General features: G+C 40.0%; 1 pseudogene; it reads right to left on the bottom strand.

Annotated features, from left to right (window-relative positions):
- Positions 1–3,187: 3,187 nt before the first annotated feature.
- Positions 3,188–4,301, bottom strand: LOC122440899 (annotated as a pseudogene).
- Between the last annotated feature and the right edge of the window lie 22,994 nt (positions 4,302–27,295).

Genomic DNA, 27,295 nt, shown 5'->3' on the forward strand with positions numbered 1-27,295 from the left:
TCCACCTTTGCCAATTTCCCCTCCATTCCCTTCTTTGTCTCCTCTGTCATCGTTCTAACTCATTCCGTCAGTACACCGGGGATCTGGGGTTGAAAGACAGTGGTACAGTGTTGCTTTGGTTTGTGCATTAGTCTTAATTTGGGACATGTTCTGAGAGTTTGGGGAAATGATTACGTTTAGAACATGGGGGTGCAGAGTTGCAAACCATTTCTCCATAATTGCATTCTCATTTTTAGGATTATTGCTATAACATTGTCACCTTCCAGACAAATAGCCCTGGAAAACATTCTCCCATTTGGGAGCAACATTTCCTTTGGGGCAACAATGTTCCACTAAAGAAACATTATTTTCCTTGTGAGACTGTGGCTATTTCATAGCCCCTTTTGCTTTCGGTGGGTGACCAGGCCCAGGGTGTCATTGTCAGCCCAGTGGGTTTCAGTAACAAACAAGCTTAACCTCTGTGGGCTGGCATGGGGCAGCAAGAGTGGGTTAGTAGCCAGCTCACAGCTGTGGTCTTTCTGGGTGACCTAGAGCAGAGCAACTTCAAATTTGGCGTGTTTTTTACTCACGCTAGAGACCTCATTTATCCTAGGGAAGTACTTGCCCCAAAGGGCAGCAGGCAATAGATGAAAGGGAGCTAAGCCTCCCCAAGTTAGGTCAGCCAACTAGGTACTTCATACTTACAAGCTACTTCTAAAAAGTGTCCCAGGTCTCTTCCTTATGTAAAAATGTTTGAACTGGGTCTCTGTTTTACCTATATCATTGAAGTGCTGATCATCATGCTGTTGCTTTCTCACATTTTTCCTAAAAGGACACAATTTTCCTTTTCTAGAGACCTTCTGAAGCTTGCAGTAAAGAAAAACAAGGGCCACAATAATAGTCTAGTTTTCAGGCCAGGGACTCTCAAACTCAATAGTGACTGTTCTGTTTTCCACCTCCAGTGCCCACTGCTGGCTTTCTAGCCTTGACTTGTCCTAGGGAATACTGAACTGCTATCCACTGAGCCACTGGGTAAACCCTACATTTACCCAAAGACAGTACCCGATAAGACATCAGTTCCACATCTTTCATTTCATTTACTTCTTTGTTCCTCTGATGACTCTGCTACTAGTAACATCCCACTACTCTCTTCATTAAACATTTCTGTGAATCAAAGCTTTCTTCCTATTTAGAATTCTTTTTTAAAGGACAAGACCTCTGTGTTGTTATTTCCATAGTACCTGGAAAACAGCTGATGCTTATTGAGTGACAGTTGATTTAAACTGCCCTCAATTTATTAAGTGACAAGTACATACAAACAGTGGAATAGAACAGCCAGTTAGCACAATGACATCACATTCCTTCTTTGAATAGCACTTAAAAAAAAAAAAAAAAGGCTCAATTTGCAGCGTCTTAACCTAGCTTTGGAAAACGGCCTCACCATCATCATGAGGAAAAAAAAAAAAAAAAAATGAGATGGCTGAAATTCAGATCCATCCAGATCAGGAGAGAAAAGGAAGGGCTGCCCTTGTGCTGCCTTTCATCATTAGTAATTCTATCCCTCTCTTATCTGATCACGCAGAGACACATTATCTCACTAGCAAATGAATACACTGTGGAAAAACTCCCCAAATGCAAATGAACAGGAAGGACGTGCTGATACTGAAATTAGAGGAGCTCTTCCTCCCTCCCCCCACCACTGTCTGTGGATGGAGAAGTTATGGAGAGTCTGAATCAATTCCACCTCTACTTTATTCAGACTTTGTCAAGATAAACCTTTTATCTCATTGTTCTAATGCTATGTAGAGGAGATAATTTACGTGACAGTAATTGTGTTGCTATATTTAGTAGTGTGCTCTGGGCCCATTTCTGGTAACTTGCTTTTGTATAAAACACTGAATGGGCTTTTCAAAATTTGGAACAGTGTGTATGATACTATTAAAAACATGACAGCTAGAAAGCAATGCAATATGGGTAGATTTTGTACACTTTGTAGCTTTGGGGGAGATCACAGGAGGAATAATAGCTATAAAGTTCCTTTTAAACAATGTGTACTATTAGAAGGAAGCCTCACTAAGTTTTATTATTGGCTTTCTCTCCTCCCTACAAGCAAAAGAGTATTTTCATTTTTAATATATTGTGTGGAGCTACCAGAAACTTTTTTTTTTTTAATCTGACATTGATTTATTTTTCTTCATCCCCTAGGTTAAAACAATGAAAAGAAAGAAACTATTCTGTAGGACCAAGCAATTTATGGGCAACTTTGACTGCAGAGAGGCTTAAGCAGCATTCTTTCATTTGTTCCATGGTGCTGGTTGGTTTAACCCTTTCTGCCTCCCCCAATCACACTGATCACCGTGCCAACTGGGAGTTTGCTGGCTCAGCTGCACTGTCATGGCAAAAATCCACGGGCCCTCCTTCCTGGTATCCACAGTTCTCAAAGGAGTTGGTCAAGATAATGCTGCCTCCCATTTTGAGTTAACTTCTTTGAGTAGGAGGGTTACCTAATTTCTTCAAATTTTATTTTAAGAGTGACTCTGGGATAGTATCTCGGGAGGTTATAAAGCTTTACTAAACAGAAGGTCTAGTGTGGTCTGACCCTAACCCATCTTTCCTCCCTTTTAGCTTGAAACACAGGGTGAAGCGGGGTGTCGTATGGGTTCCTGGGCACAGAAACTTCTTTTTTGGGTCCCCCGTTTCTTGCAGGTAAGACTGTAGTCTCCATGACCTTCCCCGAGTTCAAAAGGACAGATTAGAAGTTTCTCATCAAGGGAAGAACAGCCAAGAAACCACCTGAGGCAACCACACCCTTAAACTATATGCTATAAAACTCCTCATCAAGTCCTTCAAGTCCTCATCGAGTTGGGACACAAAAATCTCCAGGGCAGGATCTCTCTGTGTTTCCTTTGCTTGGCAAAGCAATAAAGCTTTTTCCTAGTTCGCCCCAAATTCTGTCTCTGAGATTTGACTTGGCACTAGCGTACAGAGGCTGAGATTTTGGCACCACGCTCTCAATCGCTAGTGATTTTCACAGTCATCCTAGAACCACCATGAAGTTCTCCACATTTCATGTTTTCTTTCTCCTTCACATTTCATTTTAGTTGCTGAACTACAAGCCTGAATTGGCATTTTCACAAATTTTCCTTTCAGAACTAGAAATAACTATATTTCTCTTAATTCAATATATTTACTACAGAGTATTGGGTTTTTAAAAATACATTAAGATGGAAAAAGACTTGCAAGCAATGTGAGATGTGTGACAATTCAGTACCAGTGTGTAGCCAGCCTTGATTTGGCCTGGATGGTCAAGGATAATCACCCAAGCCATGAAGATAGCTGCTTCCATTGGTGGATGACTTTTGCTGTCCCACCAGACAAATCGCCTTGACAAATATCTTTGCCAGACACATTCTTGACATTGAAGCACACACATTGTCCCCAGGAAGAGCTTCACTCAAAGCTTCATGGTGCATTTCAACAGATTTGACTTCAGCTGATTGGAGCAAAGGTGACTACCATGCTAGGGTTGAGAACACCAGTCACTTCCACTCAGCCTACAGGGACAACGCCAATACTCCCAACTGTGTAGATGTCCTAGAGGGGCAGAGGCAAGGGCTTGTCACTTGGATGAGTTGGTAGCAGGATGCAATCCCAAGCCTCAGGCAGCGTGGTTCCACTGGCCCTGCCATCTTCACAGGTGACTTCACAGGCATGTTAGCATTTTGTTCCAGCATGTTGTCACTATTCCAAAGGAAACTGGCCCAACTGCTGCTGCATTGGTGTTGAGCCAGGTTTTCTTAATGTGGTTCTGACTTCCTTTATGATGTCCTTGTATCACTTCTGGCCATAGAGTAGCTCAGTGGGATCCATTTTGTTGACATTAACAATTTGTTGTTTCATACCTGGTGTGGGAGTCAGAAAGGCAGACTCACAGCTCTGCCTGTTCTTGGAGATCCCTGCTACAAATTCACCAACACCAGCAGCAACAATCAGGACAGCACAGTCAGAGAGAGATTGCCCAAAATCATGTTTTTGATAAAGTCTCTGTGTCTTTGGGCATCAGTGATGGTCACAAAATACTTCTTGGGTTTTAATTTCCATAGGGAGGTATCAAAGGGGATACCAAGCTCACCTGCAGTTTTTAACTTATCTAAGACCCAGACCTCCTTCAAGAAGCCCTTTCCCTTCTCATTAGAATCCTCAAACTTTCTGATGTTTTTTTTTTTTTATCAGCCCTACTCATTTATAGATCAGATAGTAGACTTCCCCAAATCTACATATCCAATGATGATCATGTTGTTATGAATCTATTCTTTTCTCATTCTGGCTTAGGTTTAGTGGTGATTTTCATGACATCTGTGTTCTGGCACCAAACCCAATGTGAAAAAGCTTTCTTCTCTCTTTTTATTTCTTTAATCCCTATTTTTCTCCTTTTGACTTTGCCTTGCCTTCTCTGTTCACATTGCTCCTTAGCCCTTAACTAAACACTTAACCGTTTCATGACCCTTAAACCACATCAAGAAAAGTCACAAAAGGCTCCTCAAAGGAGCAAGAAGAAATACTGCATCTATAAATACTGCACACAACTGAATTTCTAGGTCTCCTTCAGTTATAACTTCAACCTCAAAAAGCAGTTGAAGAAGCCATCTAATTGTTTAGAACATTTGTTAGAACCCTGGATACAGTTTGGAGGTGTGATTCTGATCTGGAATTTCCCAGGTGACTCTTGTTCACACCCAAGCCGTGACTGAGACCCTTACCCTGACAACCAGCGAAAAACCAGAAATCACAGTGAAATGCCATAGTTCACATGAAGCTATTTCCATTGTAGGAAAAAAGTGTGCTTCATGGGAAACTGCATTGTCTGTACCCAGCACACCCTTCCTGTTATCTGATTCTAGCCTTCATCGTCCTTGAGCTATTTTACAACTTGTATGTTATAGGTAACTGACAGACATGCAAATGCTTCCCGGTCTGGTAGAGATTCAATTGATTTCTCTCCACTCCCCCTGGAAAATAACCAGATTTGTTCTATTTGCATTCTCATTTCAATATTCCTGATCTTGAAATGTGTCTCTTCAGATTCTCTTGAACCTGTTACAATGTCGGTCCTGTCTTTGATTAAAGAGTAGAATCAAATCTTTAATATGTACTCATTTTTGTATCTGTATGAGGGTCACGATTTTACCTTTCTTTGAAATTTATCTTTTACCACCACTCTTCTCAGTTTTTTTGCATGATTCTTTTTGCATGAGTCTTTTGCATGATACCTCTGATGGTTCTTTCAATGTAAAAATCGGGTGATGGCGATTCAGCTATTGATGGGCATAGATAATTTTATAGGCACAATGAGCCATAATATTTTGAGGTGGGGTCTCCCAGAAAATCTGGGATGTGTGCTTTCTGAACACTATTTCTTATAGAACCACACAGCTGAAAAGGGTCTTTGTACCATCTAGTCTCCTTCACTATAGGAACTAGGCCAGCCAAAGCCCAGAAATAGGGAGATTTTTTTTTTTTCCGACCTTGCACAGATTTTGAGTAGTAAGAAAATTGATTTTGAACCCAAGTCTGGCTAATTCCAGGCTCCAAAGCCTTTATTACTATAGTAAATCTTCTCTTCCTAAAGTGGGGCTGACAATATGAATCTAAAGCTTACTGTAAGACTTAAATGAATGTCAGAATCTAGAAAACCTAACACCAATGTCTCTGTCACTCACAGCAGGGCCTCTGTGCTTTCCCTCAATGAATGAAATGAAATGACAAAGCAAATGGCACCACTTCTGCGTTTGATTGGTCGACCAGTCTCCTTAATTCATAGGCACACTCTGCATGTCATTTATCCTCCCACTGTGCTGAAGCACATAATAAATGCTTGATAAAATTTTGTTGAATAGAACTGATTGGAGTAGAACTAGCAGAGATGCAAAGGACATGTAGGCTTTAACTAGAGAGCTGGAAGGAGCCAGCCTGTTGTACCCTAATCCTTCTGTGGACCATGCATTCTAAAAATAACCCAACTAGGTTGGTAGAGAATAATTTATAATCTAGAACAATTATTGTAACTAAATACCCTGACCCACTTTTTGCTGGAAACTCACTGTACATTCTGATTTACATAGGCGTATTATCACAGAAACCCTTTGGAGTGAGGGACAGCCTATTTTAGGAAATGAGTAGCTGCACTTACATTGGTTGCTGCTTTCTTCCCAGGTCGGTTTTCAGTTCAGGCAGATGATGAGGGGCGGCGGTGTTAGCAAATGGTGCCCTATAGCATAGATGCCTGAGAGCTCTTTAAACTGTGTGCTGACAATATTTTTATATACTCTGTCTTTCCTTCATCATCTCCCCCACCTCCCCCAACCGTTTCCTTTGCTGCTTGAGCTGTTTGGCCGTGTCTGAACTGCGGCTGCCGAAGCCTTTTCTGGCAGGTTGCCCAGGGAGCAGCTCTGCTGTCGATTCCGCCTCTCTCCAGGAGTTGCCTGCCTTCAGTATAATGGGCAACATTGAAAGCCGCAAGGCGCTTGGTCGACAAGGTCAGAGTGCCTTTCATTCCCGCAATAATCAACCAGTGTAGCTCTTCCTCAGACCTGGGGAGAGAGAAGATAGAGGTCAAAAGAGCAATTACATTTCACATTGACTCCAGAAAAGGCTCGGATCACAAGACTGAAAACCAAAACGGATTCTTGCTTCATTCTGATCCATTCTCTTTCTGGTCATCTTTGTTATTAATGCTGGCCTAAAACCATAACAAGTTTTCACTTCATGATGTGCAAAATGCATTTTCTGCCTCCAGATGAGATCTTTCTTCTTAGACATTTAGCACTGTCAGCATATTGCAAAAGAATGCAAATGAGCTGCAGGATCTATAACCAGAGACAGTAAGCAAAGGCCATTAATTATGTTTTTAAAAAATGTTAACCCTAGCAGACTGTATAACAAGCAATTGTGCTAATTTCAATCTGTAATCAGTCCCTACATTAGCATAACTTTATTTATTTAGCATTAAGGCAACAATTTAGAGAATATAATTTAGTTGGAAATGTCAGTAATTTTGCAGTGGCAGATTGCTGTTACAAAGCCACCTCTATTTGACCTTACAGCTGCCAGGACTAATTACTTTAATTGCATTAATTGCACTGACCATTCTGGTATTTAGTGTAGTTGCTGCTACTCTTCAGCCATTGAGCAAATCAGCCTGGCTGAATTCTCAGGAAAATGGGCCAATGTTTTCCTTGAAATTTTTTATTTCTTTTCTACATTTTGAGAACCTAGAAAATTCACAGATTATTAGTGGTCTCACTGAGATCAAGGATTTTGAGGAAAGGCTTTGAAAGGAAAAAAAAAATCTGTACTGTTTAACTTTATTGCTCATTGCTGAGTCGATTAAAATACAGTCACTTTACTAACAGGAAGCATTTAAAAGATGGCTGTGGTGGTTAAAAATCCCTCATTTTACATTTTAGAATGAATGCCTATTAAAAATGCTGTGATCTTTGTTTCCATCTTATTAAACTGAAAACAGAGTTTTCCTTGAGATTTGACTCAACACAGATTGAAACACACAGCTATGTCCTAACTGAGGACCCATAGTCTTATGAACCTAAAGAGAGATATTTGCTCCTGACAAGGAAAGTGCCACAGGACATTTGATCATTTGCTACCAGGAACACATCTATTACTTGAAAAAGTCTTGGGATACCCAGTTCCTACACATGAAATTGTGGAACCTGAAAGTCAGAAAGACCAGATGTCATACAATTTATCTGCCTACTCACGGCAGGTATCAGCTCCTCCTGGTTTCTTCCAGATGATCATCTAATCTCTGGCTAAACTCTTTAGGTTATTTTTTTCCTCCAAATAATGCAGTTGACTTTGCTCAACAACTTGGATTGCTACACCATTCTATTACATAATGATATATACCTATACATCATTATGTAATAAATAAGAACTAAATAATATAAAATAAAGTGACAGACTTTATTTTCCTGGGCTCCAAAATCACTGGAGATGCTGACTGTGGCCTTGAAATTAAAAGATGCTTGCTCCTTGGAAGAAAAACTATGACAAATCTAGACAGTATATTAAAAAGCAGAGGTATTACTTTGCCAACAAAGGACCATACAATCAAAGCTATGGTTTTTCCAGTAGTTATCTATGGATGTGAGAGTTGGACCATGAAGAATGTTGAACACTGAAGAGTTGATGCTTTTGAACTGTGGTGTTGTACAAGACTCTTGAGAGTCCCTTGGACTGCAAAGAGATCAAACCAGTCAGTCCTAAAGGAAATCAGTCCTGAATATTCATTGGAAGGACTGATGCTGAAGCTTCAATACTTTGGCCACCTGAAGCGAAGAGCTAACTCATGAGAAAAGACCCTAGTGCTGGGAAAGATTGAAGGCATGAGAAGGTGGCGACAGAGAATGAGATGGTTGGATGGCATCACTGACTCAATGGACATGAGCTTGAACAAGCTCCGGGGCATGGTGAAAGACAGGGAAGCCTGGCATGCTGCAGTCCATGAGGTCGCAAAGAGTTGGACATGACTGAGCAACTCAACAACAACAATACCTATCTGTTTAGTGATACTAGTAGCCAATATGTATTGAGTGACTGCTATGTTCTAGGCACTGTTTTAGACTTTTGACACGTGTTTATTCTTTTAATCCTCTCAACAGTCCTATGCAATATATGTTATTGTTGCTGTCATCCACGGCAGAGCCAGGATTCAAATCCAGATATTTGTGTCTGGAGTCTCTAAGCTTGACCTTGATGCCAGATTGCTTCAGAAATGGAGCAAATTCTTCCTCTGAGGCCACACAGAATTGATAAAACAGCTTTCCTCCTAAGTTGGTGGCTTCTGGCTTGCTGCCTCTGGTTCCTCATATGACAGAGCTTCAGTTTGGCAATATTCCTCTTTAAAGTGAGACAGCTTGATCTAGTTGAAGTCTTAACACTCCCAATGCATGCAGTACTTCTTCAGGCTAAGATATACTGTCTGCAAGCTTTCAGCCCATATGTCATGTCCTTAGGGAAGCTTTCCTTGACCCCTTGTCTGCCTTAGGAAGCCTTATTATGAGGCTCTGGTGGGACCACGAAGCTTTCTTTCTTAGAATTAACACTCTTCAATTCAATAATTAATAGCCCCAAACTGACACAATATTGTAAATCAACTATACTTGTAAATCAACTATAAAATACATTAAAATATTAAAAAAATAATAATCCATATACTTTACCTTTAACAAGGCAAGGAGGAGTGGTACTGTCCGTTTTCAATAGTTTTACTATTAACCGTTCAATCCCACACAAAAGCACAAAGAGATTCACAAAAACCCCTGATTCAGTTAGGTTTGAGCTGCATATCCCAATTACATTGTGTACATAGGGCGAAATACATGAATGACTCCAATACTGCTTTTTTTTCAATTCCTCTCCAGCTACTCAACAGATGTGAAGCCCTCATTCTGGGTTTTCTGATAGGTAATAAACCCTTTGGACTTTATCCTTTCCTCCATGTCCACTTTATATCCAGCTCTTTCAATGTATGATTCTGGAAAAGCTGCATTCTCCCTGTATTAAACATACCCCAACTTTCTGTGTCTATGACTAGGTTCCTGTGATTGCTCTCCACCGACATTCTCCACTCTCCCCATTCTGTTTTCTGTTTTCACAGAAGATCCATGAAATCCTCAAGCAGCGAATCCACATCTTTTCTAGAGCATCTGCAGTGGGCTATTCCATCACTTCTGTCTCTCAGCCTCTCTCCACTAGACCTCCTTTCCTGACCCTCTGCACGGCCTCCCTTCAGTTCATCATCTCAGGGAGGGACCGTTGCAACAGTGGCCCAGCTTCTGGCTGACCCCACCCCTGGGATCCTTCACATGGCTGTATTTCCTGTGGAAAATCACTCAGGGGCTCCCTGGTTGGCATTTAACACATTTTGTTTTCAGTCCTCAGGCACATCTGCCAGGCATCTTTACATTTTCAGTCTAAGGTCATTCTTCTGGTAGAGAAGACAGCAAAATAGGAGCTGAATAATTCTATTTTCTCTTTGTCTTGTTAACATTACATCATAATCTCTTAGAAATGTGACTAACAGTTCCATGTTCTTATTTGTTTCTTACACATTGTGGAAAGTAATTTTTTGTTATCTTTTTTTTCCCCTAGTGAAATTGACCTTATTTTTTACTTTATTCTTTATGACACTTCTCTTCTAGGTTTGTGCTATTGCATTGCTTTTGTTCCTGGCTACAAGTTCTTTGATCTTTGAAACATGTTTTTAAAAATCTGAGCTCTGTGACACCATAATTGATTTCTATAGTTTTTCTTCCATATTTGACTTATTTTTTTATTACAGTTAGATTATAGTTATAATTTTATTTTCTACTCCTTCTGGACCTATCTACACCCTTCTAGAAAACCCTCTGGTCATGAGACCAAGCATATATGTTCTTTTAACTTTTTGAAATTTGCTTTTCCATGGTCTTGGATGCCTGTCAGACATGATGATCATTCCTGGCTTTTGCTCATTTGAATTCTGAGAAGCTCTCCTTTTCTCCAAAGGTTCGCAACACTTTATTCTGAATCTGCCCTATCTTGAAGATCAGAACCAAGTTTAGAGGAACTGCGTCCTTCAGATCCAAGCTGACAATCTATATCTCTTGATCCCCTGAGTTGAAGACCTCTGTTCCCAGAAGCAGAGAAACTCCCCAGGTCCCACCCTGCCTGATGATGGTGAGTGATCCTGCCAAGCTTTGGCTCCTGGGCACAGGCTCTGAGGAAGAAAGAAGAGGAGCAGGAGTGGTAGCAGCCTCAGGGGAGACACGCAGCCTCCTTCACAGGAGGGGAGGTCACCAGGTCAGTCCTGCATCTAAAGCCAACTCTGTCATCCTTTACCCAGAGGTGTGCCTCTGAAGGTACAGAGCATAGATGGAAAAGCAGAAGTGGTAAGGGATCTAACGTGGGGGAAATGGAAAACAGAGTGGGGGAGGTGGGGGGTAACAGCTGTGAAACTCCGCTGTGTGCCTCTGTGCTAGGCACTTACAGACACCTGTCACTGGTTCCTCCCAGTACCTCCCAGTACGTTTGTACATGTGGGAAATGAAACACATTAAAAAGAGTTGACTGTCTTCTCTAAGTCATAGGGCAGGGAATGCAGAAGCCAGGAATTAAACCTAGATCTGAGGATGAGAGGATAATACAACAAAACTAAAAACAGAAGATTAACAATTTATTGCCTATATATATTAAAAAGTAATATCCTTATAAAGGAGATATATGTACAAATCAATGTCTATTACAGTAAACTTCAAGAAAAATATCTGCTTTGTGCACATTAGTAATAATTTTGATGGATATAACTTGAATTTTTATTACATCCACTTTCTTGAAAAATGTAACCTTTATTTCAATATTTTCCCTAGGCAGAGGTTTCTTTTTTGCTTCTTGTTTGTTTTAAAGTCTACTGGTGAAATTTCTTGTCAAAATAAAAGGAAAATGAACTTACACCACAGTGGTAGTCTCATAATTTGTAGTCCTTAAAGGAAGATCAGCTACATATATAAATGTTCTTTGAAAAGTCTCTTTTAGATGTTAATGGAAGTATTGATTTTCACCTCTGTGTGTTTTATAACATCTATTTACCATGCTACCTCATCCCCGTTCTGTGCTCGGCTCTCTCAAGTGTCAGTGTCAGAGACAAGGGCTAAAGCCAAGGTGACTAAGCAGGTGTCAAGCCCGTTGCAGAAACAGGGAGAGACTTAACGAATGGCACAGGTCTTCTAAGTCAATGGACCCTGTCTCCCCTAATTTCATTATCAATTCACCACAAGAACCTGACAGAGTCAGTATGTTAAGTCAAATTCAAAAGCTCAAGAATGAAAGGGGGGAAAAAATCCAATCTCAGAGTCAGGTAGAAACATCATATTTCAGAGAAAAATCTTTAGTATTGATTTATAGCTACAGACTCTAGTCTAATGGTTTCCTCTTTAAATTAAGCCTACTAATGATTTCCCATCCTGAAATTAATAATCCAAAGGCTGCACAAGTTCAAAAAAGGCACTGATTGTCATCCTTCAACCAGGAAGTGCCAATAAGTGGATGCCCAGCCTGTTCCCATCAGCGACTGTGGTTGCTGACACGCTATGGCATCTTGAGAGTCATACGCATACTTGGGTTGCCAAGAGGCCATAAATTTGAGATGGAACATCCTCTTTGTTGAGGCTTCTGTACACGCAATCCAACTGCTCTCTGATAAACACATTTGTCTGGGAGAGAAGTTCCTGCCTAAGTAGTTTAGAGACTTGTGCTCATGGAAGAGGTGACACAGACCCCACGTGGAGACAAGTCAGGCAGTCTCAGGACTGTGCAAGGCATCAAAAGTTCCAGAGGAAACCCTGTCTCCCAGGATAGCTGCAGTGACTTGAAACAGAATTGAAACCAGAAAAAAAGGAAACAGTTGTTTGTGGGGAACAGGAAATGTATATTAAGAGGAAACTGACATAGAGTCATTTTTGGTACTGAGTATTTTAATTTACCCTGTGCTATTGCATGTACTTTTGTAAACGATGTTAAATTATTTCTAAAAGAATGTGGGAGTATGAATAAATAAGTGAAGTCTCTTTAGAACATTTTAAGATTCAGAAACCTTCTCATTTGTTCCTTAAGAGAAAAAAAGAGCAGCTTATATTCCTAGTTAATTACCTGTGTTTTTAGTAAATGGATTGTATCAAACTATCAGAGTTTTTGCAGCTACTTTGGAATTTGTTTTTGGGTGTAGGTCTACCAGTTTCATTATGCATACATTAAAGAAATTTAAATTTTAAAATGCATGCTCCTGCAGCCTTCTGTATGTATCTGTTATGGCATCTTTCTGTTTGAATTGTAATGAGTTACTCATGTTGTCTTGCCCACCAGACTATTCCTGGCGGGATCACAAAGTCCCCAGCACCTGCAACAGGGTCCCTCTAATAGAGAAGACATACAATAGATACTATCTGGGGTTTAATATTAAATAACACAATGTAATCAATTTGCAGAACAGTTAAAAGAATTAAATGAGATAACATAAAATCTAATATGTTTCTAAATCATAATAGGAACTCAACAGTTAATTCTCTACCCCTTCTTGGGACTAAAGAAAAAATATTCTTTAATTTTTAAACCAGTGTAGAATACTAAATACTAATTTTCACTTAAGAAGAAATATGTACTCTTTAGAACTTGTTTAGCTCATAAAAATAACCATATTTTGCATATTTAGAAACTTAAGGCCCATGTGGATTGATAGGCACAGAAAACATTGGGAAACAAAATTTGGCTTCCTTCCTAACAGTGCTTCATGAGGAAAATGGCCTTAGCAAACTGATGATCTCCATTTTCATACAATCTCTTATCAGTTCCTGGAACTAATTTGGATCTTTTGTCCATCTTGGACGAATCCTTAGGTCCCAAGTCCCGACTAAGTCTAGGTCACTCTAAAGGAACTGCAGGAAATTTGGAGCCAGTAGTTCATATCAATATTTCCTCAGACTGAGTCACTCATTGTTCTGCACAAATCTTGTGGGTGAGACATCTTCTGGACTCTCCTACCCCAGAATTACCTGGCATTTGCATCTTGCAAACAGACAAGCTCTTTGCTCAAAAGTTGGGCTGATGAGGAATAGCTTCACAGGTGTTATATGGAGAGGAAAGCTTTGTGGAAGAAAGTACGGTATAGATGGAGGGAGGGATGGGCCCTGTGCACTGAAAAGGTTTTTAGCCAGTTGTTAAGGACAAGCTATGACTTTGGCCTTCTAGGAAGAACAATTTCCCATATATAGTATAAATCAAGATTTGCTAGACAATTTATGCTGGTTAAAAAATATCCTGTATGAAGCAAAGGTGAAAGAGAGTAATTCCTATGTCCACAAGTAGTCTGGTTTATTCTTGTGAAAATGACCACTAGGCTGCACTGAACTGCCTCTGTGGTGGGTTTCCATCAGACCATTTACTGTCTTTCACTTGCTAAGTTGTGTCTAACTCTTGGTGACCCCACGGACTGCAGCACTTCAGGCTCCTTTGTCTTCCACTATTTCCTTGAGTTTGCTTAAGTTCAGGTCCATTGTGTCAGTGATGCTATCTAACCATCTCTTCCTCTGTGACCCCCTTCTCCTTTTGCCTTCACTCTTTCCCAGCATCAGGGTCTTTTCCTGATGAGGAAATGAGTCAGCTCTTCATATCAGCTGGCCAAAGAATTGGAGCTTCAGCTTCATTATCAGTCCTCCCAGTGAATATTCAGGGTTGGTTTCCTTTAGGATTGACAGGTTTGATACCCTTGCAGTCTAAGGGACTCTCAAGAGTTGAAAGAATTGAAAGCATCAATTCTTTGGTGCTCAGTCTTCTTTATGATCCAATTCTCACATCTGTACATGACTACACGAAAAACCATAGCTTTGGTTATATGGACCTTTGTTGGCAAAGTGATGTCTCTGCTTTTTTAATACACCATCTAGGTTTATCATAGTTTCCCTTCCAAGGAGCAAGCAACTTTTAATTTTATGGCTGCAGTCACTGTCCGCAGTGATTTTGGAGCCCAAGAAAATAAAATCTGTTACTGCTTCCACTTTTTCCCTTTCAATTTGCCATGAAGTGATGGGACCGGATCCCATGATCTTATTTTTTTCAATGTTGAGTTTTAAGCAAGCTTTTTCACTCTCCTCTTTCACCCCCATCAAGAGGCTCTTTAGGTCCTCGTCACTTTCTGCCATCAGACCATAACTAACTACAAAAGAGTGAACAAAGGATATCCCTCTCTGGAAAAAAAAAAAAAAAAAAAGTCTATCATTTCAATGATTTCTAAACACATCTTTCTCCAACATTTTAATCTCTTTAAATTGCTAGTGAGAAGGTCTTTAGCACATCCAGTTAGTGATTCTTACTTCTTGGGTTTTAATTCAAAGAGTAGTAGTGCCTCTGATCACTTAGAAGAGACTTTGGAAAGAACACCTACAATATGATTTAAAAATAAACAGCATCTTTTTACTGTGGTCTCTGTCTGATATTGAGACATATCTGTCAGTGGACTGACAGATGATGAGAACAGCATGAAGCTGACTTCTAAAGGGAACTGAACAACTTTCTGTTGAATTCTCCTTTTCTGTGTCAACAAAACTCTCTGGTCATCTACAGTTCTTCATTTCAAGAAATGGGACATAGTTGAGACTTTGTGGTTTTTGGAGAAACCAGGAAAGAAATGAGTCCGAGAATGTGAGTCAGGCGCCAGCACTGATCCCCTCGCTGGCCTTAGGGTTTTCATTAATGAGACAATGACTTCACAGGAATGCTCCGCTGTGACTCTGAATAAAAGGTTCTAAACCCTTTCGGCCTCTGCAGTAGCCAATCCAAAGCCTGATACTGGACCATATGGAAATGAAAACTTCTCAGCCCCACTCTGCACCTCAGAAACATCAGGGGCCATGTAAAAGAAAAAGAGAAAGAAGGGGAAGGAAGAGAATAGTACACATATGACAAAAAAATGCAAACCGGGCAAAAAAGTGCACAGCGAAATAATGTTCTCCCCCAACTCAGTCTTCAGTGTTCCAGGCTCCAGTTCTCTTTCATCTGGGATTCAAAAATATACATAGATATCCAGTCCTGAATCAGTAGGTAGGTATATGTTTAATACCCTGCCTAGAAGATCTTATTGCTCAGTCAGGGTAAGAAACACTGACCTTGACAGAATGATAACACTTCGAGGACCTCCTGCTATAGTGGTACATGATATGATGCATGGACTTAGAAATCAGTTGAGTGCATCAGAATCTTGCATGCACTTGTTAGGGAGAGGAGGTTTTGCACTATTTGTTTAAGAGGCAGTATAGTATAGTTCAAACAAAACAATGCAACAATAAAGTAAACCTTCTGCTTGGGACTTAAGGAAAAAAATCCAGGGGGTACAGTGGATAAGAACCCACCTGCCAATACAGGGGACATGGGTTCAATCCCTGGTCCAAAGATTCCACATACTGCAGGGCAACTGAGCCTGTGTGCTACAACTACTGAGCCCGCATGTTCCAACTACTGAAGTTCATGTACCTGGAGCCTTGCTTCGCGACAAGAGAAGGCACTGCAATGAAGAATAGCCCCTACTTGCTGCAACTAGAGAAAGCCCTCTCAAAGCAGCGAAGACCCAGCACAATCAAAAATAAATAAATGTTTTTTAAAAAAAAAATCCAGATCTGACTTTGCCAGTAACTCCCTGTGTGACTGGCTCTTAGAAATTTGTACATTTCACCCTTCTAATTTTCTATAGGTTGGTGGCCTACCCTGGACTTATTCATACTTTCTTCTTCTTGATCAATTTTAGTTTTTGTTCAAGTGTCTAAGCCCTCGACATAGCTCAAACTTCCGAAGGGAAGCTGACCCTCGCAGAGCACAGGGCAAAGTCTGATTGGTCCTTCCCTCTTCAGGAATGAGTATGTGACCCAAATCCAGTTAATCGAAAGTGAAGACAGACTGATGAGAGGTTTCTGAACTGTGAGAAGCCTTTTTTTAATAAGGGAACAAACCTGACTCCATGTTGGATCTGTTTGTTTTACTTTAACCTGTGCTCTGTGATCTGTGCTTAAGTCATGCTGTCTCTGCACCTTTCCTAAAAGAATGTTGTCTATAACCTGAAATATAAGGACAGCCCATTCTTAAGGCTCCGGCCTTTAAGAATCCATTCATACAGAGGCAAAACGTTGCAGAACAGAGAATAACAGTTGTTTTGTTCGAGGTTTATAGGAACATTGTGACCTGACCTATGTGACTAACTGCAAGGACAAAGGATTCCAACACCAAGAAGTTTGCAAGAACTAACCATACCCTTCTCTCGTCTTGTTTTTCAACATGCTTTGCTGAAACTCTTTGGGGGAGTTCAGGGTTTGGGGGGCATGAGCTACTGAGCCACTGTCCCCTTGTATGGCCCTGCAATAAACCTTTCTCTGCTCCAAATTCCAGTTCGTTTGGCCTTACTGTGCATTAGGCACAAGGACTTGCATTGGATAATAGCCTCTTCTTCTTTCCCACTAACCGTGAACATATTTCTGATGGCTACTATGGCCATTCTGTGGAGCGAGCCCTGGTGGTGAAATGACACTTAGTCAGCAGAGGAGAAAGGCTAGAAAACATAGATCCAGGTCGATACATTGAACCACAGAATCCAACAGTGCTGAAGCCCTCACTCTATCCAGCTTCCTGATATATGAGCCAATAGTTTAAGCAATTTTGAGCTGAGTTTTCCGTTACCTGAAATTTTCCTAAGTAATCCATCTTCTTTCAGTCTAAATCTCTCACTCAAGGCCTTAATTCATTACCTGCTCTCAGATAACTTTCATTAACTTCTTGGCCACTTACCTTGTCTTTATATCTTTTTCAGCTTTATGAACCTTAGATAACTTAGTGATTATTAACTTGCCATTTTTACCATTTCTTTTCTGTCTCCTCTTGACCTGTCACAAATCAGCATTTAGAAGTACTGAAGAATATATATAATATGTAGCCCAGTTCTTGTTCACTGTGGAAGGATACTTTACTCAGTGACAAGTGGAGAGGGTACTTATGCTCAGATGCTCACCAGCTTTAGAAATCTAGGAGTGTCTGTGGGAGATATTACTAACATTCCTTTCTAACTTTCACTAAGAAAAGGGCCATTTGAATCTTAATTCTAAATGAACAAGAGGTAGATTATTCTCTTCATGTGGAATGTAAAGCTTTTTCATACTTGGGAAGGTGATTTTATAGGAATTCAGGGGAAAAGGGGAAGGAAGAAAGAAAGGGAGGGAGGAAAGAATAAATTTTTTTCTAATCTTAAATACCAGGATGCTTTCATATACAACTTCAGTTAAATCTTACAACAAGCCTGCAAGGTAGGTTTATTTCCACTTTACATATGGGGCAACTGAAGTTTAAAGCAGTAATTTTCTCAAGGCTACTCAAGTGCATGTCAGAACCAGAGTCACACCAAAGACTCTACAATTCCAAAGCCATAAATTTTCTATACCTTAAACATTTCTAGCCCCTTATCTATCCCCCAGAAAGGTTTCTGGACCTTTGGAATCCCCTCAGACCATTTCTTTGCTGAGCAGGTGGTGGGCATCACCTGGGCAGCCTTCTGGCCTTGGGCTCTCTGGGCTTCCTTCCCTGGATACTTTCTGTGCTCATCCTCAGGCCCCTTATTCCTGGCTGCCCTTCTCCCAGGTCACTGGTAAATTCAAGGTCACTGAATAAATGGCTGATAACGAGGCTGTGCTCCTGTCACATATTTCCCTGGCTTGATTCCTCTGTGACACTTTGGTGGTCTCGTGGTCATGGTATGTGAAATAAGAGCCCTGGCTATAGCCACCAACTGGTCTTGTGGATCTCTGCTATTCACTGAGTCATTTACAAATATCTACTCTGTTGCTTCTATTCTGTGTGTCCTCTGAAGCAATCTGTCCCAGCTCTTGGTGAAGCCTGCCATAGCACCCAGCTACCTACATTTATAGTTCAGTTCAGTTCAGTTCAGTCGCTCAGTCATGTCCGACTCCTTGCAACCCTATGAACCGCAGCACACCAGGCCTCCCTGTCCATCACCAACTCCTGGAGTCTACCCAAACTCATGTCCATTGGGTTGGTGACACCATCCAACCATCTCATCCTCTGTCTTCCCCTTCTCCTCCTGCCTTCAATCTTTCCCAGCATCAGGGTCATTTCAAATGAGTCAGCTCTTCACATCAGGTGGCCAAAATATTGGAGTTTTAGCTTCAACATCAGGCTTAGGGTATGAGGACACCTTGAGCAGACTGGGACTGCCCCTTTTCCAGCATTTTCCCCAATCATGATGTCAGAGCAGTGTGATAAAATGGAAAGAGAATGGACGGGAAGAAATGTTGCAAGAAGGAAAGAAAAAAAAAAAAAGAGAGAGGGAGAGAGGAAGAGCTTGGACTGGCTGCACTGATGGAAGGATTTGTACAAATTCTACCTGCATAGAGATTGCTGTGGCTTAGGAATGTTGATATCAACACTTCTAAAAACTCTATTTAGAGGAGAATAGCTTAAGAAGATCAGAAATCAGCCCAAAGACCCTGCCAGAGTTCTTCTTTGGTGTGCTGATGGTCACTCTTCTTACTGAAAAAACTAACTGAAGAGAATCCTAATGGCCTGGTCTCTCTCCTCCCATCCTACCACCTCCTGTAATTTGAGGGGAAAGGAGGAAGGAAAAACAGATTTCCACATTTCATGATTGCTTCTTGTCTGTCAGGAGTTTTCATATTTAAACTTCAGTTGTTCATCACAAAACCTCTTCAGTGAGGGTAGATGGAAATTATTATCTCTGTGTTTTTTTTTTTTTAGGTAACTGAGGTTTAGACAATTTCAGTCATGTTCCCCATCATCACTAGCGAGTGACTAAGTGGAGATTTGAACTTGCTCTTGTACCAGTTTCTTTACAATTGAATCCACACAGCATTTGCACGAAGTATGTACCATTCTCTAACAGTTTCAGAGGCCAGTCTGTCAAACCAAGGTGTCAGCAGGGTCATGTTCCTTTCAAAGGCTCTGCGGGAGAATCCTTCCTTGCCACTTCTGGCTCCTGGTGGTTCCTGGTGTTTCTTGGCTGGTGGTTGGATAACTCTAATCTCTGCCTCTATTTTCCTATGGCTGTCTCCCCTGTGTCTCTGCATGTCTTTTTCTATCCCTTTAAGGACTCTTTCATTGCATTTAGGGCCTACCCTAATCCACTAGAATCTCATTTTGATTCTTCTCTTAACTATTTCTGCAAGGACTTTATTTCCAAATACCACATTCTGAGGTTCTGGATGGACATGCATTTTTGAGGGACATTACTCAATCCATTATAGCAGGTCAGGAAATAGTATGTTTAAGATCACACAGTGGGACTTCCCTGGTGGTCCAGTGGTTAAGACTCCATGCTCCCAGTACGGGGGGCCCAGGTTTGATCCCTGGTCAGGGAATTAGATCTCACATGCTGTAAACTGAAAAAAATCCTGCATGCTGCAACTAAGATCTGGCACAACCAGAGAAATAAATATTAAAAAAGAAAATCACACAGTTGTGTAGGCTTATGGTCTAGTTACCAATTATACTTATTTAATACCAAGTCTTGTTTATAAGAAGTTTAGAGGCAACCTTTAGGGGTTCACATAGTTAAGTGGTGGGCTTTGTGAGAGGGTCAAGGGCTTGTAATAGCAGGTAGAAGGGAAAGCAGGAGAAACAATTTATTACACTGAATGTGGCTCTATTTGAGGTCCCCTGCCCAATAGGTGTGGTGGTATAGAAATTACAAAAGCCACATGAACATTTTTGGTGACCAGCTAGAACAGAAGAATCCTATCTTAAGGGTTCTGTTGGACAAGAATTGATGAAGTGAGAGCGTGTCACATGGAATAACACGTGGTGTGAAGAATGACAAGACAGAATAACAAAGATGACAGTGACAAGTTCTCTGATGACAGAGAACTTAATGTTCAGACAACAAAAAGAAAAGCACCCAAGAAGTTACAGGCGTTTTAAGTGACAGTAGATTTTTAAATGAATTAATTAAAACTAAATTTTTGGATGTTCTTAAGTGTTTGAAAAGTATAACAATAAAGATTAGGAATTCCTTTTTTGGGTGTGCTTCTTTAGTTGAGATACATCTGAAAAAGTGGTTTAAGTCTGGTCATAGATTTATAAACATGATATAAAGACTAAATGGTGTGTGTTTAGTCACTAAGGTGTATCTGACTCTTTGAGACCCCATGGACTGTAGTCTGCCAGGCTCTTCTGTCTGTGGAATTATCCCAGGCAAGAATACTGGTGTGGGTTGCCATTTCCTTCTCCACGGGATCTTCCCAGCTGAGGGATCGAACCTGTGTCTCCTACACTGGCAGGTGGGTTCTTCACCCCTGAGCCACCAGGGAAGACCCAAAGACAAATTAGTAAAAAATTCTGAACATTGTGTTGGAGATTTTATATCTTCTACATATTATACAATTCTTGAGGCAGGGGAGAGGGGGAAGCATGATTTGAATCTGTTCAGTTCAGTTCAGTTCAGTCGCTAAGTTGTGTCCGATTCTTTGCCACCCCATGGACTGCAGCACGCCAGGCTTCCCTGTCCATCACCAACTCTGGGAGCTTGCTCAAACTTTGAATATTTGATTTGAATATTAGGAGGCAAAAAGATCAAGGAAAAGTCAGAAATAGGGGAGAGTTTGGGCACCCGAGTAATCTAAAGAATGAAAAATGCAGACAAGAAATCTAATAACTTGGAAATCAGATTTACAGTGTGGGTGAATTAAATCTAAACTTCAAAAGCAGTCTTTAGACTCTCTTGGTAAATAGATTTTTCTTTGACTTCCTCATACATTTCCTTCTCTTGATAAGCTGCAACATTTTTATTATAGAATGGTTAAGTGCTCCATTTGGGGCATCCACTACTAGGCAGGTCATTGAAATCAAACAAAATGAACATTAGTACACTTATTTCAAAAGAGGAGGATGAGGGCCTCATTGATATGTCTACTTGTGAAGCTAAGAGGGAAAATATGTTTTTCCTTAAGACTGTTTGTTACTTCAACAAAAAAGATTATCAATTGAAAGTCTGAGTTCATCTAAGTAGCATGAAGTATGAGAATTCATTTTGTCCTTTTTGTACCCTATCTCTGATTGTGCCCAGCCATTGCTGGAGATTTCTGAGTGTCTTGAAATGTTCTTAGTGTTTTGAAAATGGTGCTGAATTGTTTTCCTTGCAACAGATTTAACGTGAAGAATGGAGCATTTTTTCCTCTCATTTTTAGACATAATCTTGCCATCATGTTTAAAAAGAAAGATAAACAAAATGTCAGGAACACTTACAAAAGAGCAGTAAAACAGAGAGGCAAAGGGCGGCAGGAGACAGAATGCACGGATATTGTCCTACAGATTGTGGCCGCCGCTCAGCGGCTGATACAGTGATCCTGAGCTTTCTCCCATGCAGTGACTGATATCGAACTCATTTCAAATAGCCCCGACAGGGCAGAAGTGGAAAAGAAGTACTTCTCCTTTCTTCCTCCGCCACATGTGGTAAGACATAGAGCCCTTCTCAGTACCACAGTCATCTGTTTGCTGAGAGGTTAAGAATGTGAGTGGGAGAATAAATGCTGAGCATCCCAAATTACCTTGTTCTCTGGGAGACTTCATCAAAACCTAACAGAATCTGTATGGATACTCCAAAATCTGCCTGTTCTAAGCACCCGCAGATGTTTTCTCTTGGCACAGATAATAAGGATCTAGGATCAAATGTTACCATTCAATAATTAATACCATTCAAACTCTGTCCCTTCTGTTGAAAGTTGGCACTAGGGCATAACTGCTGATGTGCTGACATCCTGGGACACCAGGCCTGCTGATTTCCATGTTATTGTAACATTATATTCAGGATAAAAGTACTCTAATTTCCCAAGATGTAATAATTGTAGTTTTCATAAACCAGACCATATGCTGGAATCTGTTCACGTACCTGCAGTTTGTAATACTTATATATAAAAATTGGCAATTGATTTCCTTCAAAGAAATTAAGGATGTAGATTCTCTAACATCCTCCTGAATATTTTAATTGTGAAATCTCTATGCTTTAAGAGCATAGTACACAGAATTATATAAGACAATGCCTGTTTCTGAACTTGGAATTATCTTCTTCTTCCTTTAAATCACACTACACATCTAGAAAATGGTAACATTTGGGAAATCTGAGTAAGACGTGTCCAGGTAATCTCTGTAGTATTCTCTCTCAACTCTCCTGTAATTCTGAAATTATGTCTGTGAAATAGTAAAAAAAAAAAAAAAAAAACACAAAAACACACACAAAAACAAACAAACCAAAAACGAACTATATCTGAACTAGCTTGACACATTCTTTTTAAATAAGCTGAATCTTCTGTTTTATCTCCAAAGGGAGTAACTGAAGTAAATCCATCCTTTTGTATACAGAAAACATTTAGATTAAAGGTTCTACCCTAATACCTATAGAAACATAAAGTAACAGATATGTTTGGTGTATAACTAACAAGGTCACTGGCTGTTCAGCTGCTGGAGCAAACTCGATTAAGACCGTGATAATCTTCTGAAAGATTGTAATTTATCTCCATTTGAAGGGTATTATCTTAGTTCTCCAGCTATCACAGGGAGCAAGGTTAACAAATATTCAGTGATGAATTTTTGAAAGCTGTAGTCAGATCTTGTTCTCTTAAACCCTACTAAAGGGTTGTCAAAAGGCAGTGAAATAAAAATTGTCAAATTTGTACACAGATGTACTTAATGGCTGTTATCTGAGAAAGTGGTTTATGACTCATACGGTCACTACCTTTACTTAAGCAATTTCTCGTTTGCCTTATTTCGAAGACAATCTGTTCCCATTGCTCACGTGGGAGAGATTACCACAAAAGGCTCTTGTTTACTTGCTATGAGACATAAAATCCACCCAGAGGGGATCTGTACTTTCAAAATAGTCTCATAATTTTGCTAAGGGTCAGCATTACCAAGAATCTTCTTACTAAATGTACTTTACTTTAAAAATGGATTTTGGAGCCTATAAATGGCCTTGAATATTTCAAGTGAGTTTCATTATTTTTAAGAAGGATGGGAGGAAGAACAAAAAATCATCGAGCATCACCTATGTGCTACAGGCCCTGCTTGGTAAACAGGTTATTCTCAATGAATTTTCACAACAACCTCACAAGCTATGCCCTCTTTACATCTTATAGATTAGCACATCTAAGCATGGGGAGATAAAGTTCACAGCACTTGTTCACAGAGTGAGTCACTGGGAACTGAATCAGGAAAAGATTCACCGAAAGGTCATATTTTTCTCCTATATTCATACCTACAACTCTTTGTCAAATGTTTTGTGTAATTTCTGCCTGGTCATGTGCCCAAGTGATTGATTTCCCCCCCCCCCCCTCTATGTTGAGGCCAGTTTCTTTGAGGTGGAGTATTGCTACGATGTAGACTTGGAATAGGCATGAAAACCCTCAATAATACAGAGTAATATAGCCTCACATAGTCTCAAGAAGGGGGAAGTGGGGTAGTGCAGGCAGGGGGAGGAAAAACTGCTAAGCCCTCCCCAGTGTCTCATTTACTTAGAATGCATTGTAACAGTAGGTCTCATTGTAACAGAGAAGAGCAAACCTGACTCCATATTGGATCTAGGCCCTTAACTCCAACCTTTGTGTGCTGCTCTCTGTGCATCATGCTGACTCTGTACTTTTTGTGAAAGACTGTTGCCTACACCCTGAAATGTACAGGGATAGTCCAATATCAAGGCTCTCACCTTCAAAGGTATAATGCTTTCCCATTTTTACAGAGATTAAAAACTTGCAGAACACAAAATAACAATTGTCTTCTTGGAGGTTTATAGGAAAATTATGACCAGATCTACCAAGACAGCTACAGGAACAAAGGATTCCTGCACCAAGAACTTTACAACAAACAGCCACATCCCTTCCTTTTTTAGTATAACTTTAGAAGCCTGAATTGCAACCTGGGTAAATGGTTCTTTGGGACACTTTGGTCTACCATCTTCTCGCTCTGCTGGCTTTCTGAATGAAGTTGCTATTCCTTGCCCCACCATCTCATCTCTTGATTTATTGGACTGTTATATTGTGAGCAATATGGGCTTGGACTTGGTAACACCACTAGCTTTCAAATACTACTTTATGAAAGTTAACTTGCCACTGATACACTTGAAGGTGATGGTAAGAGAAGAGGAATAAAACAAAGATAGTGTAAGAGAAATCCAATTCAACTTTCTATAAGAAGTGTTGCGGGCACATGCTTCATTTTCAGCTTCTTAGCTGTCCACAAAGGCTACCACATAATTAGGCCAGTTCTCTCAGCAGAGGCAAGAGACTAGGAGGGCCTCACTTTTTTGATGGCCCTGGTATAATTTTAAAAATGAAGAAGGGCCAAAACAGGCTTAAAACCTTAAAGTGTATTTAGAGACTTATATTTAATGGTTTGAATGCTCACATTTAATGCTTCTGCCTTCAAAATATTAAATGCATATCCTATTTATGCAACTCACCAGGATTAAAAATATTTTTAGTCACAGGTGGCATGGTCTGGTAATATGACATATGCTTAAAGTAATGTGATGGTAACAGCCACATAACTGCATGAATTTGTCAAAATTCACTAAATGAACACTTAAAAACAGTCATTTTTTAAAAGCATATAAAAACCATCTTAATAGTCTTGACTTGTAAAAGGGCTGCAATCTTGTCAGTGTATTCCTATGACTGTATAACCTTATTTGAAGATATTGCTAAAAGCTTATGTTTGATTCCTTTGAAGAGTGTGAAATCCAGGCAGGGTCTGATTGTTTTTCTGAAATGCAAAGAGTAGGAGGACTCATCTGGCTTATTTGGGATAGAAACCCAGTGCCTAGTAGAGTAGCAGGCATGTGCCAGGGTGGGCCTCAGTTTTGCTAATTGATGAAATACATGAGCATCCCTGCTACCCCAGGAGGGCAGAGGCCCTGGTGGCCCTGTTAGCTCCAGGTCTTCTTGAACCAAAGGCGCTCTACGAGCCTGGGTGCTCCTCAGGGTCCTGAATATCTTTTAGGTATTGGTGGCACTGGTCACATATTGCTCAGGGCCACCTGGGGCTGTGCCCTCATGTACTACCAGGGATCTTCTGGACAGTTTAGATCCTCTTTCATCCTAAGAGTAGTCATGGAAATGTTCTAGATGCCTATCTTCTTGCCAGCTGAGAACTGGATCATACATTTCACCAAATACAAATTATGTGTACCTTGAGCTTAGCCTGAAAAAATGAGAAGCAAAGTTGATCTACCTTGAAAAACGTGTTTATTCCATCATTGCTCCTTCTGTTTAGGTAGTGATGAATAATTGCTTTTGGGGTTCATTTTTAGGTTTTGTTTGTTTTGGGGGGTTCATTTTGTTTTACTTGCAGAGATATAACTTTACAGTTAATTATATCAAAATAAAGCTCAGGTCTTAAAAACAATGAAAAAATCTTACTATACCTGGAGTCAAGATTTTGACAAAAATAGATAAATCTCCTTTAGATTAGAGAAGTATTTATAGTGTATCCTTCCTAATTACTTCTATTCCTAGTTATGCATTTATATTACTATGTGAAGTCATTTGAAGAAACAACTCTATAAAACTAACAGAATATCACAAACATGAAGGATTTCTCTAGCTATTTATATTTCAGTATGTAGCTGTAGCCATATTATAACTAAATCCTTGCACCTATGTACATAAATACTATCAGTTAAGCTATATCATCACATTTCTCCAGGAAATTGGCTGAAGTCTGTTTTCATCGGTCAACTAAAATTATGTGGGAATATTGCTTTCCTCTATGAAATTTAGCCAACCTTAGAAATACTTTCATAAATGTTAATTGCCCACCAAATTTCTAAAATCCTCTAAAGTCTCACCTCAATGATTTTGGCACTTTATCTCTGGAAAATATGTCCTGCTCTTTTTATATATCAGAGAGAGATATTTGCTCTGAATTTTCTCTGTTTTTAGTCCCAGCATGATGATAGTGTTGGTCTAAGCCAACTCATTTACTAGTAATTTCTCCATAGGGAGATATCACGGCCACCACACAGGCTGGGAGCATTCCAGCCAGTGGAACCGATTGTTTCTAAGTACTGATTGTTTAGTTTTTAGGGTTTTGGTGAGTTGATTGTTAGTCATTCTTAAAAATTGTTACGTAAATTTACAATTCAATGAATTATAATGGAAAAGAGGTAGTACATCAAAATACCACTTCTGAATTATTTCCTATTAACTATCTTTTTGAGGTTATTTACAAATGACATGTCTGTAGGGTGGAAATATAATGATGTGTTATTTCATTTTCTCAACTCCATGTTCAGTGACATTGCCTGGCTAGCTTAAAATTGGCCACCACTGAAATCAATAAAATTATAATTTATCAGCTACCTACCCATTCCCTCCCCCCATACACTCATCCTTTCCTGACCCTAAGAGTTGTTAAGCATTTATAAACACATTAAGCAGCTTTATATTTAAAGTAATTGGAGCAGGAAAAAAAAAAGCCCCATGACTTTAACCTCTCCCACCATAACATAGGCATTATCATTACATAACCACACAGAAATTATCTGCCCATCCCTTCATTCATTCATTCAATACACATTTACTTACTGCTGTTATATCCAAAGCACTGTGCTAAACACTTGTATGGAAGCAGATATACACTACACAACTCAACATAGAAGTGCTTAGTGATGGAACGGACATGTGCTTTGGGTTCAAAAGGACCTGGAGTC

The sequence above is a fragment of the Cervus canadensis genome, chromosome 4 (assembly GCF_019320065.1).
Source record: "Cervus canadensis isolate Bull #8, Minnesota chromosome 4, ASM1932006v1, whole genome shotgun sequence".
In the NCBI taxonomy this organism is placed as follows: domain Eukaryota; kingdom Metazoa; phylum Chordata; class Mammalia; order Artiodactyla; family Cervidae; genus Cervus; species Cervus canadensis.